Below are 16348 nucleotides of genomic sequence, written 5' to 3' on the forward strand. Positions count from 1 at the left end.
CCTGGCAACTCTCGCACGCTGTATTGCCATTTTCTGCTCAAACTTCCAGTGCTACGCAGACAACACTCAACTCATTTTCAGGCTGCCCTCGGCCACCTCCTCCACCTCTCTCATCACTGATTGCCTAGCTGCCATTCAAGATTGGCGTGCCGCCAACAATCTTTGTCTTAATGCCAGCAAGACAGAGATCCTACTCATTGGCACACCATCACCTTCCTTTCCCCTCACTCTCGGGCCAGCCTCCCTTGGCCCTCCTCCTATCCCCACCTGCGAGGCCAAGAATCTTGGTGTCACCTTTGATTCCATACTCTCCTTCTTCGCCCACATCGCTGATGTATCAAAAAAGTCAAACAACCTACTGCACCTCCTCAGAGGTATTCTTCCTTTCCTCTCATTCCCCCAGAAGCTCACTGTCTCCCAAACTCTGGTTCTCTCTAAGTTGGACTATTGCAACAGCCTCTTTCTTAATTTACCTGCCTCTGCTCTCCGGCCTTTACAACTTATCCAGAACAGGACTCCAAGACTTGTCCTTGGCCTCAAGCCCTGGGACCGTATCTCTCGAGCTCTGAAATCTCTCCATTGGCTCCCAGTGGATGCAAGGGTTAAATGCAAAACCCTCTGCATTGTCCACAAGGCTTTCTGGGGCCTTGGTCCAACAAACCTTCAGCTAACCCTCTGCAAATACGTCCCATCTGGAGCACTCTGCTCCGCTACCTCTAACGCCCTCAGGGTCAGTCGTTTCTCAAAGAAACAAGCTGGGGGTAGATCTCTGTCTTCGGCTGGGGCCTCCCTCTGGAACAGCCTCCCTGCCACTCCAAAACCTGAGGAGAACCATCACCGGTTCCGCAAGCACCTCAAAACCTTCCTCTTTGCTTCTGCCTTCTCCTCTGCTCTGCCCTGTTGATTCTACACTCCCTCTGCACCATGCACCTGGCCACCCTCTGTCCTCTGGGCCCAGGTACCTGCTCATCTTGCCACCCTCACGCACTGCCTCCGGGCCACCCCCTGCACTGGGGTCTGTATCTGTACCCATACAGCCCTCCCCTTTTCTTCCTGCACTTTCAGACCTACATGGCCTGCTGCCATAAACCCAGCACTTGCCACTTGCTGGCTGCACTCACATTGTTTGTTGCCTTTTTATTTATTATTTTATTATTATTTTAGTTTTTTCCTTCTCGCTCCGCACTCTCCTTTTGTTCCCCCTTGCATGCACTTATCCCTCTTCCCCCTCTACCCTGCACTTGCACGTTTTCAATGTCACTGGGCCTAGTAAGATCATTGTTTTTGTTCTCCCCTGTTCCCCTTCCCTTGCCTTGTCGTGCTCTGAAACACTTGTGTATGAGCACGATAGAAATAAAATATCAATATCAATATCAATGATGCCAGAACCAGGTCCAGAGGCAGCTGATCCCATCCAGGCAGAAGCACCTATTCAGAACCACATTCATCCCAATAATCCAGGGAGAAAGGAGGAAGGTCAGTTGATCTCTGTGGAGAATCCAGTGACCAGACTCTTTGCCCAGCTGAACCATCCCGCTGTCCACAGTGACCAGACTTTGCTCAGCCGTTCCCTACCAGGAGAGCCCAGCTGACCTAGTAACCAGATCTCTTGACCGTGCTGACCGTGACCAGATCCGTGGCCCCGCCGTCTAGAGACCCTGCTGGATGTCCAAATTACCAAACCCAAGCTTGCCTTGTAAGTATTGCATCACACAGTACCAAAAAAAACTGCATATCCCGCTATTTTACCTTGCATCCAGTTCAAACCCTATTCAAATCCCATAAAAACACTAGTCATTTCCCAAATTGCCAGTATCCTCTGTTCACTCTTTTTCCCTAGAAGAATCTGTTTATGTCCATATCTGTTAGCATATTTGTTCTTATTTCCTTCAGTTACCTGTGTAAGTCCCTAGTATCATTTGGAAATATTCAATTCCCCTATAAAAAGATTCACAATGATTTGGTTGTAATTCGAACTCAACCTCTTCATTACAAGTGCATTTCTTTAACAAGTATAGTCTTTAAAATATAGTCTCAGTAGAACTAATCATTGTGCTAACAAAACCGATTTTGCCCGTGTATTTGCTTTCCTTTACAAATCCGATTTGTTTTTCCCATAAAAAACCCATATCATCATCCCATAAGAGTCATCCCTTCCCAATAGTATCCTATCTGTTCTGTGTCTTTGTTTCCCATCACAAAAAGCGATTTCCGATTTTGATTGCTAAGCCCATTTCCTTAGCTGTTTGGCAGTTTAAAGCCTGTGTGAAATAAGAAATTGCAAATCTGCCGCATGTGATTTTGTTGCATTGCATTCCTCCCAAAATCGATTTCCTCACCTTTGTTCATGTTGCTTTAGTACCCTACTCAGAAGCCTGTAAGCTTCCTTGTCTCTTTAATGCAGCGACACAAATGTCTTTCCTATCTATCCAACTACAAATGTAAACTGACCTCTAAATAACCAGTGAAATCCGAGTGTGCAATTTCGCTCATTTTGAGGGTTTTAATTTTCTGTTTCGGCCTCCCATTCTTGGGTGGTGGGTCGAATTAAAAAAATTATTTTTTCCTCTTCTTGCTGACTTCTTGCCACTGCTTTCCATCCACACAGAATTTAGTTAGTACGTGTTTGGGGGAGTGTTGCAGGGCGAGTGCATCACCTATGTGCCATCTATGCTTGTGAAAAAAGTGATTTTATTTCCATTTCTATTTAAAATTTATGTAGATGTCAGAAAGTTGAATTATTGTATTATAAGATTTAGCATTTCTGTTGCCACACTGTGGTGGCTGCTGGGCCAAATGTTGGTTTGCTCTGATTTTCATTTGAATTTTAAAATAAATAAATATTTCTTTGTTACACACCGGCCTGGTTCATAGTCCATCGCGACACAGGGTGTTTGTTAAGGTGGGTATGACACGGGTTGGGCGCTTCTTCAAAAAAGAATCCAGGGTTCAAATAATAAAAATTCAAAAGGCGTGTTTTATTGCGCACCACCTTCAGTGTCAGTGGAAGAAGTCTCTGGCTGGAGTGTGCCGTGTCTTTAAATCTGTTACACATTGGGGGCTCGTCTGAGTTTGAATTAAGTGTGTTCACCCGTGACAGCTTAACACAGCAGGCTAACTCATTGAAGGCAGTGATACTTTTGGTGGTTATTAAACTGTTACACACTGTAAAAGCGCCAGCCCAAAACCTATACCCTAGGTATCAGGCCTGTTTGTAAAAATAAAGTAAACTTAACCCTAAACTAGACAAAAGCAGAGTACAGAATTGTCCTTGCATAGATAATTAAATGACCAGCGTGGAGATGAAAATAGCTAGGCAGCAGCTTCTGTCCAAACTATTCGTTAGAGGGGAATGGGCAGAACAGGAGCAGGGAACCTGGCTATCCAACATGATACAACAGGTCACCTCCATGAACATGGATGTGTGGCAGGACAGTGGCCTGTTGCATCAAGCCTTGACTAAGTTGTATATGACTCTGAATATTAAAGAGGGCAGCTTAAAATGGGCTGACTCACTGGATACATATAACTCCACATGGGGGTTATGGAGGAAAAATATAAAGAAAATAGAACCCTTGCGCAAAACCAGGCTGAGCTCTTAAACCAAATCCAGAGTGAATTAAAACAGGTGGAAGAAAAATTGCAAGAGAGTCAAAATTCTGAGATAGAATTTGAAAACAGCATCAAGCAGCTCAAAGAAGGGTTGGCTGTACGGCGACAAAAGAATTCAGAGCAAGAGGCCCAATTAGATACATTAAAAGAGGGGTGTCAGGAAAAGGTTGACTCTCTGCAAGAGAGTCAACTAAAATTGAATCAACAAATAACATATAACAGAGCCTGCTCAGAGCAGATAATTAATTTACAAAAAACAGATTGAGAAATTGGAAGAGGAGAGTAATACATTGAACAAGAGCGCCAGAAGATAGGCGTTATAAAACAACAAAGAGATGAACTGACTGAACAGGTTGGCACCCTGTATCAGGAAACAGATTCCCAATACCAGGAAGTGTACAAATTAAAAACAGACCTACAGAAAAGAGGGTTAGACCTCCAGGAACTGAATGAACTAAAAGGAGAATATGAAAAATTATTGGGGTGCCTGAGACAAGTAGAGGGTGCTCTAGAAGAGACCACCCAAGCCAAAAATGTGTAGAGTCAGGAGACAAAATCTCCTGCAACAAAAATGATCTCAGTGTTCCAAGGCAATACAAGCAGCACAAAAAGACAATGAGGCACTTTGTGATGAGAACAGTGGAATCCAGAGCCAGGTAGCCACTCAAGAGAAGGTAACAGAGGTCAGCCAAGCCCTGATAGCAGAGCAAAAGGCTCAGGTCTATGCCTTCTATCAAGAGGTAGGGGCTGAAAAGGAAAAACTTGGGAAGTTAGAAAAATAATGTTCTAGGTTGAATCAAAACTTGTGGGACCCCCAACCAAGGGCCCCAAACCCATTTACCCCTTTGTATACCCATGACACTGCTCATGTCATGTCTACAGGTTCACATGAGCCAGAAACCATGAGGCAACCTGACTTAAATAGGCCTAGCATGATTGAGCTGATGGGTTAGCGTCCATCAGAGACTGATGGACAGGCGTCCCTGTTCAGGTACACAAATATTATGGCTGAGGGATCTGACCAGGAAAGCTACTATGAGGACAAAATCAGGTAGCTAGACCTGCAGAAACATCACCTATAAAGGAACCACTTGGTTCGCTTTGCAGAGAACAATGAATATGAGTTGAGGCCTCAAAAGAGTATTTTAAAAACCTCCACCCAATCAGGGCAGTGGGGGGGATTCTCCACAAACCCTGAAAGCAGGGAGGAGTCAGAAGGCTACTCTCCTGTGCGAAAGAGGGAATTCGAGGGGAGTGACCAAGACAGCCCAAGGCATAACGGGAGATGAGACTAGGACCCATCATTCTGGGAGAAACTCACAAACTCAAAGAATTAGGGAGCACCTAGAGGATAACGAGGGGACCTCAAATAGCAGCAGCTCTGAGCCTGAGGGCGAATGGACTCAGGTGCAGTGGCATCTGGAGCTATATGAAAAGATGATGACATCTTTTGACATTAAAAATAATCAGAATTGTATAGAATTTACAAAATGTTCATTCTCTCCAGAGTACTCCAGCTTTTTTTGCTGGGCTGGAAGACCAACACCATTCAAAGGGGTCCACCTACAAGTCGGCCATCTTGAAGCACTTCTCCACACACAGAAACCCCAGGAGGCCCGCAAGGTGGCCTACAATCTGCAGTGTGGAGAGGATCAGGCCCCAAGAGAATTTGTTCAGGAGCTAAAATGGGCATTTGGCCAAACTACTAGGCCGGTGCGCACAAATAGTAGGGAAATCATAAATACCTATTTTCATGCACTCCCAAATACATCATGACACAGTTGGTATGAGATTTTCATGATTACAGGACCCTGGACTGGGCAATAGAGCAAGCTACCCGGATCTATGAGGTCCAATAACCTGTAGAAAATAAACATCCAACAAAAAAACCTTAAACCAACCAACAACCCCGCTGCTGCCAAGGTGGCGGAGGTGAAGGTTGCCCCTATTTTGGACCTAGAAATGGGGGGCCTAAAATACACCTTCCCAAAACCAACCAAATCAGAGGCAATGAAGACCCTCTGATTAATCACAAGCAGATGGTAGTAAGGTAGGGCAGGGCTTTAAGTGGGCCGGGGCCTGCCGGGGCTGGGCCCCGGCAGGCTCCGAAATTTCGTTTTGAAGCGGGGCCCTGCAGGGGCCCACTAATCTCCCCTGGCAGCCCCGGCCACTACACAAAAAGGCATTTTTTTCTACAGCCTGAAGCTCTCGCTCGTGAGCGAGAGCTTCAGGCTTCAGAAAAAAATGCCTTTTAGCCATAATGGTGGCGCCGCACCTGCGAGGCATCCCTTTAATCAAGTGATGCACGTGGGCCGGCGCCACCATTATGGAGAAAACGTGAGGCCGCTGGAAGCAGAGGCCTTGCTTTCTAAATACTGAAGCTCCCGCGGATTCGCGGGAGTTTCAGTCTTTAGGAAAAAGGCCTCTGCTTCCAGTGGCCTCACCCTTTCAGGCATAATGGTGACGCTGCCCCTCCCCAGCTGGCGAGGGGCAGCGCCACCATTAAGGCTGAATAGGCGAGGCGCTGTCCCCTGCCAGGCAAGCCTATACAAAATAAATGCAGAGATCAGCACCCTCTCCTCCATTGGGGAGAGGGTGCTAATCTCTACAAAAGGCTGCTGGCAGGGGTGCCAGTAGCCCATTGAGCCGGGGCTCGTCAAGGGGGCGTGGCCTAATGGGCCACGAAGACCCCCGTTAGGCCACGTCCCCTCGATGAGCCCCGGCTCGATTTGTAGTGCCACTTAAGGCACTGAGGTAGGGTACCCCACAAATGTGCCCCCTAACTCTGCCAATTACATCAGCCATAGGTATAAGGGCAACAGACCCATCTTGGGGTACATGTGGACTCCCCCGGCCCAAGGGGGGATCCAATCAGGTGAGTACGGCCCCAGAAACAGCCCTCGTAACTTCCCTCAGGAGGGCAGTAATCTCCCAAATTCTCGTTTAAGTTTTTTCCATAGGTACCCTAAAAACCCCAACATGCACTGCAACCCCCCTTAATCTCCCCGCTTTGAGGAGTCCAGATCACCAAATCCAGAAGAGGGGAGGCCAAGGGTGGAGGGCTCCCAGGGGAATCCTCAGTAGCCAGGTTACTCTGGGAGAAGGGATAGTTAGCCTTCCCGAGAGCAACCCTGAGTTGATCTAAGACCCCCGTACCAGCCGGAGCGGGTGTCCCAAATGGAGCGCCAGGTCCAGAACCTTACTCAAGATCTGAGTAGCATGTTGAGGGCTCAGCAGAACCTTCAGATGAACATGGCGGCCCAGAAAAATTCCAACCAAGTGTCTGGCACCATGGAACAATGACGGGGGAGAGAACCCTGATAACCCACCGGTTCCAGAGGAGGAGGCACGGGAGGAAGGGGGATATAAAGCCCTAGAGGAAGCTTCCTTCCTCACCCGTGAACAGCCCTGGACACCCCGGAACCAAAACTAAAATCTCCTGCCCCCGAAAATCTGCAACCTAGGGAACAGATATGGAGGAGAAACAAAGAGACCAAAAAGACCCCTTTTGTGGAGGAAGTCAATGTCCTTCAGTCTTCTCCTTCAAGGATGGGGGAATTCCTCAATTCCTCTTCTCTCCTATCCCCACCAACTCTATAGTGCTCTCTGTCTCTCCTATCTTTTCTAACTGCTTCTCGATCGACTATCCTGCTCTCCTCACTAAATCTGGTAGGAATAAGTTTAAAAAGGATGTCCTGGTCTCCAACCCAGGCCTCCCTATTGCTGACACCTTTACCAGTGCCTCCTCTAGGCAAACCCTCACCGACATCCTCTTTGTCGTTCCCTCTCCAGACCTATGGACACTTCATATGGTCTCTGTCCTTTCTCCTCTCTCTTCTCCCATTAATGGTGGCACCCGGTGGGATGCCCTCCTGGCCTCCTTCCACTCCTCCAAGGTCATCATTAATGTTTACTTGAACGGTACCATCTTGTTCCAAGGCCCTCAGGCCACTCTTCTCCTCTTTGATAGATGCTTCCCGCACCTCATCAATTTCCTTTGTTCTCCTGCTGTCCCCACTCTTCCAGCCACGGCTTCCTTGCCTCCCCCTGTTGTGTCCTCATTGGCTATATTGCCTTTTTCTCCTTCCTCTTCTGCCCCCCCTCTGCCCTCTTCTACACCTCCGCAGGGCGTACCTCTGATTCATACCCCTCCCCGTAAGTCTTTCAAGGGTGGCAACCTTCTCCATATTGTCACTCTTAACTCCCGCTCTGCTGTCAAACACTCCTCTGACATCTGCTGCCTCCTGGAGGAACTTGACCTTGATGTCCTCGGTCTCACCGAGACATGGTTCACGGCCAGCTCCGTCACAAGATTTGACACTCTCCTTCCTGACGGCTACAAGATCCTCTCTGTGCCCAGATCTAAGCGTTCTGAGGGGGGTGTAGCCCTGATCTTCCCGGAGTGGTTTCCTGCCTCTGTCATCCCTACGGAGGGCCTACTCCTCTTTTGAATGCCTCGTCTGCAGGCTCTCTCTCTCTCCTAGCCATTCACTTGCTGTGGCTACTATCTATCGTCCACCTGGTCAGATCTCCTCCTTCCTCTTTGAATGGGCGGACCTCTCCTCTTCCCTCCTGGTCCCGACCCCTCAACTCCTCCTTCTTGGAGACTTTAACATCCACCTGGATACTTCTTGTCCTTCCTGCGGACTCTTTCACGACCCCTGCGACTCTCGCTCACTCACTTTTCTCGCCTCCGGCCTGACTCACTCTGCAGGGAACACTCTGGATGTTCTAATCTCTTCAAACCTTCCCCTTTATATGCCTCTCACCACTCCTCTCTCCTGGAGTGATCACTTTCTCCCTGCGGCCAACTCACCCTCTCTACCACTCAGGCCAGGCCAACTCCAGCACTGCCACCCACCTTCTCGGTCATCCAACCCATGAAGCGCGTGTCAGTTGAAGCTTTCGCCGCCATTTTCTCACCCCCCTTTCTCCCTCTGGCTGACTCACACCCTGACACATCCCTTTCCATGCTCCACTGTGCCATATCTGATACTCTCAATGTACTTGCCCCTGTCATGAGGATCCGCTTGAAGTCCAAAGCCAAGTACAACTCCTGATACGACTCAGACCTCGTCACCCTCAAACGCAAGTGCAGGGTGGCTGAGAGGAAATGGTGTGCTTCTGGTACATCCTCTGACAAACTGGTTTGCCGCCTGCTCCAGAGGCAATACCCGCTCTCTGTCCACACCAAGAGGAGAGCTCACATCCAAGCCTGCGTCTCTGCGGCATCTAAAAACTCCGCCAAACTCTTTAAAATCTGCAAGGAACTGGCCAATCCTGCTGCAGTCTCTACCTCTCCTGTCACTTCCCAGGCCCTCTGCACGGCTTTGGCTTCTCATTTCATCTCTAAAACTCAGGACATCTTGTCCTCTCTCTCTTCCTCTTCGGCTCCACCCTCTACTCCCTGCTCTTCCTCTGGCCCTTCTTCGGCCACCTCTCCTCCCTCCTTCTCTGCCTTTCCCCTGTTCTCCCCAGACGAGGTTTCTAGACAAGTTCGATCTATGAAAGTCTTATCAAAACAGGTTCATCCCTGCTCCTCCAAAGCTATCAGGGACCACATTGACTTCCTGGCTCCGGCTCTGGCCGACTTCTGCAACCACTCCTTCACCACTGGAGTCTTCCCATCCCCACTGAAGCACTCCCTTGTGCACCCTCTTCTTAAGAAACCCTCTGCAGACCAGTTCTGCCCGGCTTACTATCGTCCAATCTCCATCACTCCTTTCCTGGGCAAACTCCTAGAAAAGCTGGCTATCTCCCAGCTCAATCTCTACACTGAATCTGTTGGTTGTCTTCATGATCATCAGTCTGGCTTCAGAGCTACCAGAAGCACGGAAACTTCTCTCCTGAACATCCTTGAAGAACTGCTCTCCAACCTTGATTCCAACACCCAATGTGTCCTCATCTTGCTTGATCTCTCTTCGGCCTTTGACACAGTCAACCATGCCATCCTGCTCAACCGTCTCCATGATAATGTCAGGCCCTGGCGTGGCTGGCTTCTTTCCTCTCTGATCGACCCTCCCAGGTCCAACTTGGGTCCTTCCTCTCCTCTATCTCTATCTCTACCTGTGGTGTTCCTCAGGGATCTAACCTCTTTTCCTGGCTGTTCAACCAATACCTGGCACTTCTTGCCCATCGCATTGCCGCTCTCTGACCCAACTTCCAGTGCAATGCAGATGACACTCAGCTCATTTTCAGGCTACCTTCAGCCACCTCTTCTCCTTCACTCATCTCTGACTGTCTGTCTGCTATTCAGGAGTGGTGTGCCGCCAATGATCTCTGCCTTAATACCAGTAAGACTGAGATTCTCCTCATCGGCACACCCGCTCCCTCCTGCCAATCTATGGCCGGCCTCTCTTGGCCCTCTTCCTGCACCCACCTGCAAGGCTAAAAACCTTGGGGTCCTTTTCGACTACACACTCTCCTTCCCTCTTCACATCTCTAATGTCTCTAAGAAGTCACACTACCTGCTGCACCTCGTCAGGGGTATTCTTCTTTTCCTCTCCTTCCCCCAGAAGCTCACTGTCTCCGGAGCTTTGGTTCTCTCTAGGCTGGACTATTGCAACAGCCTCTTTCTAAATCTGCCTGCTTCTACTCTCCGCCCTCTGCAACTCATCCAGAACACGACTTCGAGACTTGTCCTCGGCCTCAAGCCCAGGCACCGTATCTCTCCAGGACTGAAATCTCTGCACTGGCTCCCAGTGGCTGCAAGGATTAAGTTCAAAACTCTCTGCATTGTCCACAAGGCATTCTGGGGCCTGGGGCCTCAATACATTCAACTCTCTCTTCCTAAATATCTTCCTTCTCCAGCTCTTTGCTCATCCGCCTCTAACTCCCTCAGGGTCAGTCGCTTCTCCAACCAACAAGTTGGTGGTAGATCGCTTTCCTCGGCTGGGGCCTCCCTCTGGAACAGCCTCCCTGAAACTTGAGGAGAACCATCTCCGGTTCCGGAAGCACCTTAAAACCTTCCTTTTGCTTCTTCTTTCTCTCCCCTGCTGAACTCCTGGCTGTAACTGAAACTGCACTGGTTACCTGGCCACCCTTCTGATCTCGGGCCCAGACCCTGCCAGTTGCACACCTGCACTGCCTCCCTGGCAACCCCTGCACCTGGGGACTGTTTTTCTATATCCCTACAGTCCCCTACCAGCACTTATGTCTGCACTTACCTTGCACTTGCCACCAGCTGGCCGTATCTTTTAAGGGAGAAAGGGGATTCCGAAATCCGATCTATTTCAGGATGTCAAATTCTTTTTTACAGATTCCCGAACTCCGACAAAGGAAACTATCCAAAACCCCACAGCGTTCGAGTCCAAAATAAAGAAACTGACCGCCCAACTTGCCCAAAATGCCCATTTCCTTTGCCCTTTGGAGGAGAAGGAAGGGAGGTTCTATGCCCCTGTCCGAGTGCAAGGGCAATGTGCATTTTAACACTGGTGGACACTGGATGCCAAGCCACTCTTCTGTCCAAAAGGGCCTTTGAGCAGCTAAATTCAGGACAACTCCAGAACTTCGACTGGAACGAAATTCCCGTTGAGGGGACAGTGGATCTGGAAATTAAAATTGGGCGATATAAGGTGAAGCACCCGGTCATAGTCGTGACTCCAGAGGGAACCCCTTGTCTATTAGGAGGTTGTCTCCCCTGATGGATTGCGTGAACAAGGTACTCTACGACTCAGACTAACCGGCCAATAAAATTAAAACAAAGCATCAACTACATCAGTTTAAATGGCACATGCCACATGGTTGAACAAAAGTCTGACAAAATTGAGTTCCATTTCCAAAACAATCAAATACCTGACATTACAGTAATTGCTGTAGGACAACAAACTGTTGATGGGAACTCCTCTCCATTCCTGAAAATCAACCTTCTTTCCAGTTTTAAGTGGCATTTCACACTGGAAGGAAATACCTTGACATTTTATACCGATCCCCAATCTCAAAATCCAATTCCTGTAGTCAAAAGTGATGAAAAAAACCAGCTTGAAGCTTGGCTGAGATTCAGAGGAGTGAACAGCTGTTCCTCCCTATTCAGTTAAATGAGGGGAGGGTGCCTGTTCTCACCAGAGTGTGCCTGAATAATGGAAAAAGCTTCATCAGCGAAGTGTTGTTCAGGAAAATTCCAAAAGAACTGACCATTCCCACATTTGAATTGACTGATAAGTGGGAAATGGGTCTGGAAACTCCCAATTCTAAACATCTCCTGCCTAGCAGGTGTATGCTAATAATGTCCATAGGTGATAAAAGCATAGAGCATAATTGTTGGGTCGTGTGAGATGTCCCAGCTGCATTTTATTTAGGCAGTGACATTCTTAATCGGTTCGCAATTAATTTGGATCTTATCAATCACAAAGCCTGCTCCCGACTGGGGGGCAACCCTATGGGCTTTGATGATTCTGAAAAGGCATTTCGGTCTGCTCAATTGCTACCGTATGTAGTTGACGTTCAAATTGGAGAGCAGGTCACCATCCCAAGACAGACCTGACATTTCCCACTTGACTTAAAAATTAAGAGAGGACAGAAACTTCAAAATCCAGACGCTTATATACGCGACAATGCCCATCTCCAACAGCAGGGCTTGGGGTTAAACCCAACACCATTAGTTGATGTAGAACACAACACCATTCCAATATTGGTGGATAACAGCGACCGTAGAAGTATCACTCTGGGCGCAAGCACCATTATTAGAATGGTGGTTGATGACCAGCATTTTTCCATGGATTTTGGAAATTAAATTATAGGACCGATCCCCAATGACTCCTATGACTGTGACAATGACATACCACCAGTAAGGATCTTCACCCAGCAAGGGGTGAATTTCCTGGTGTACTCTTCCTGCACCTTACGGGGGGGAAGAGGTGACCTGTGACATCAGGAAGGATGAGGTGATATGAGTATGCGAAACCCGAGGTCTTTCCAGGCTTCAGACAGATGGTTGAAGAACGGGTCAACCTCGCTGATGCCTGTGAGACCGAGGAACAAAAGCAAAAGTTGAAACAGGTGTTTTTAGACTTTCAATATATCTTTGCTGTGGACTTGTACGACTGCGGTCACACCGAGATGCATACTACCTCAATTCCCATGGACCTTGGAATGTCTCCGGTATTTGCGAAGCAATATCACTTGCCTCTCGCGTCTATGGAGTCCCTTACAGAAATTCTAAAAACCTAGAGTCCTGTAGGATAATTCGTCCAGTACACAGTACCTTTAATAATACGGTACTAGGGATTTTAAAAACAAATAGCCAATGAGGACTTTGCGCAGACCTTAGGGAGCTGAAAAAACGGGTCCACATGTCCCGATGGCCTCTTCCCTACATTGACCAGGGACTGGCCCAGATCCAGGAGTCAAAGGTGGACACCACCATTGACCTGACCAACGAATACTGGACAGTACCCGTCAGTAGGGAGGACTAGTACAAGCAGGCCTTTACCTTCGGGGGGCAGCAATACACATGGGCACGGACTCCCTTTGGATACATAAACTCCAGCAATTAATTCAACATCTTCCTACACAAGGCCATGCCCGACTTGGGTTAAAGGGGCAACCTGGCCTATGTGGATGATGTCCTGATTAAAAGCTCTACTGTGGAGGAACACATAGCTGAAATCCACTATGTTCTGACCGAGTTGAGGGTTGCCGGAGCAAAACTGTCCTTCCAGAAGGCACAGTGGTGTAGGACCTGTGTAAACTTCTTGGGACATGAAATCACCCCTGAGGGTCTCTGTCCCCAGGTGAAGAAAGTGGAAGCACTACTAAAACTGAAAGACCCCACAACTCTGCCTGAACTAAGGAGCCTTCTTGCACTGACCAATTACAGTAGGAAGTTTATTAAGGATTATGCAGAGGTCACAAGACCCCTGGTCCATCTGTTAAAAGGGGGGGGTCAAGTGGGAGTGGGGTCCAGAACAAACCGAGACAGTAAAACAACTCAAAAGTAGCCTCTCACAAGCTTACCCCGTCAAAAACAAGGAGTTCTTCTTGGAGACGGGGTTCTCGAATACATGCTTGACGGCAGTATTATATCAAAAGCATAAGTAAAAGAAAGTGTCCATGGGCTGTGGATCACTTGCATCCCCTGCACACTCGGGTTAATGCCAAAGGCAATCAATTAGTTCAAGAAGGTGGTTATGTAATACTCATGAAGGTCTAATTCCATAATATGTTCAACTAATGAAGTTGGAACTTCTATTTAAGCAGGAAGCGATAAATCAAGGTTTTTAGAGTATAAGACTAATTTGACAAAAATAATTATTATTGTAAAACAACTAGGTGGTAATTTCTTGCAATCTTTCTTAAACTGTACAAATAATAATGTGATCACTTAATTATCGATTTAAACAAACAAATGTCCAATTTATTAGTACATGCCAGTCTATATTCAGCAATATTAACAATTGTTGATCATTATATAGTAACATGTCTTCAATCAAACAATATATACATATTAAGTACAGTAGAGGCCTAACTACTGTTCAGATGGCTCAACGCGTTTCGGGAAGCAATTTCCCTTCTTCAGGATCAAAATATTCAATTTTATAGGCTGTAAAGTTTGTATGTTCATAATCGGATTCTTCCCGGTAATCTGCTTCCCACTAAAGAGAAAATAACAGAAAATGGGAATATTTTTAGTGCTATATTCACCAACTTTAACATTCATGAGGATTTTTAGTTTTTACAACAAGACTGTCCCTACCTCTCATTGGTGCCCCATAGGTTTTTCTATGCCTGGGGTAATCAGTTATCAGGATAAGGTATTTATCATCAATATTCAGATGGATGTTCCCTCGAATGTGGTGGATTCGTCCTAAGTGGTTTCCCAGGTTACTGGAGCTGATGACTCTACAGAAAAATTATATATGCTGAAGGCTAAAGTATTCTACGTATGGTAGTGCAAACTAGAGGTCACATGGTCGTGCAACCTTCCTACAAAGGTGAGTATTATCTGGTTACTTAAATATGCTATACTTGAGTGGTAATCACAAGGTCCTATGTATTAAAGACAGTGGTTACTCACCCTTTCTCACAGGAAGGGTGCTGGAATCCTGTGGACAGTCAGGGACTCGGATTCTTCAAAGGAGTGCGCTTGCAAGAATTAGAAGTCCAGTGAAGTGTAAGATAGCTACCTACGGGCAGAAAGGGGAATCAAGTCAGCCCCTGTGGTACCCACATACAATGTGGAATCAAGTTCAGTCAAGTACTAGATAAACAGCTAGCTGTTTACCAATGTGTGTAGCCTCTTACCTCTCAAAGTAGCTCGAGTTCCAGGAAAGCAACCGCGAGTGAAAGTAGACGCGGAATACTTGTTATTTGTAATATGGAGCGACGCTGATGCATGCAAATGCGGTATCGTCAGATGTAAACATCAGACGTCACCGTGCGGCGCGCCTCCAGCATTGCATCATAATCTCTATTCCAGACGTAAGGGTCAAAGGATAAAGGTGATGCGTGATGTTCAAGCCTATGAGTATACCTTGAGTTGTGTCAGCAGTGTTGCAGCTGTCCTTAGAGAAAGTAAAACCAACATGTATGTTGTACTTTAAATGTAAATAATGTAATTCATGCGGGAATCACCCATCAGGGCACCTCTGCTCACAGTCTTAGTATGGTGAATTGCCGTGGTGACATCACAGTTATCAAGTGTACCCAATTGTATTATACATTATGGTTCATTCACAGTTTTCCATTTGGTGGAGGATAGACAGATTTTCAGCATCAGTATAGGTAAACTGCTGCGATTTTGACATAGTGATACAGTTTATCAATAATATCCAGGAACAATATAGTTGGTACTAGTCTGTTATTCGACAGATTGTACATAAAAATTGTGCAAGTCATTATGTCCACCTTTCAGGATATTTATCTAATGCAAGTTCGAACTATATTAACATGGTTCCTGATATTACAAGTCACTATTAGTGTGGCATAGTGTGTTCATATATGGGACCATTTAAGAAATGGACGATTTGCTGGTAAGACCAACTGTCTACACTGGTCAAAGGTGGTGCCGCTTAAGTGTGTCAATAGGGTTATGTACATACAACAATGTTCACAAACTTGCTCACAAAAATGCTCCCAAGTGGAAATCATCATTCATTCCATATGGGCTCATGCTGTCCAGTTTATCAATCCAGTAAAGCTCAAGTTGGTCCATCTTTTTTGAGTGGTTGCCCCCTCTGGATGCTCTTTGTACCATTTCAAGGATTTGATATCTTAATTGTGCTACTGTGTGTTTTTTCTCACTAAATTGTAGACATGCAAAGGTTCACAATTTCTTGGTTTGTAACACCCTTTGTCATTGATCTTGAATGCGTTCTGCCTTCACAGTAGATCTCTTAAGTTCTTCCCTCTTTTGTAGGCAATTAGGGGTGGTTCTGGAAAAAGGTCCTTAAATTGTGGATCCAATTGTATTATCCTCCAATTCTTTCTGATTAACCGGGTGATGTGATGGCTTTGGCTGGAATATTTTAGAGAGTATAGGAATGGAATCTCTTTTTTCTCTGGTATTTTCTTCAGTAGGTCTTCCCTGGACATGAGGGTGGTTCTTGCTTTCGCTGCTGATATCACACTCTCTGGATATCCTCTCTCCGAGTATATAGTGTGCAGTCCACTGATGTGATTCTCTTGGCCCGGAGGAATTGGCTATAAGGAAGATGATCTTTTAGATGTTTTGGATGGGAGCTTCTGTAGTGTAGGCTGTTGTTTACATCAGTAGGTTTAGTGAATACATTTGTAATGA

The sequence above is a fragment of the Ambystoma mexicanum genome, chromosome 7q (assembly GCF_040938575.1).
Source record: "Ambystoma mexicanum isolate Mex_15411 chromosome 7q, UKY_AmexF1_1, whole genome shotgun sequence".
Classification (NCBI taxonomy): Eukaryota; Metazoa; Chordata; class Amphibia; order Caudata; family Ambystomatidae; genus Ambystoma; species Ambystoma mexicanum.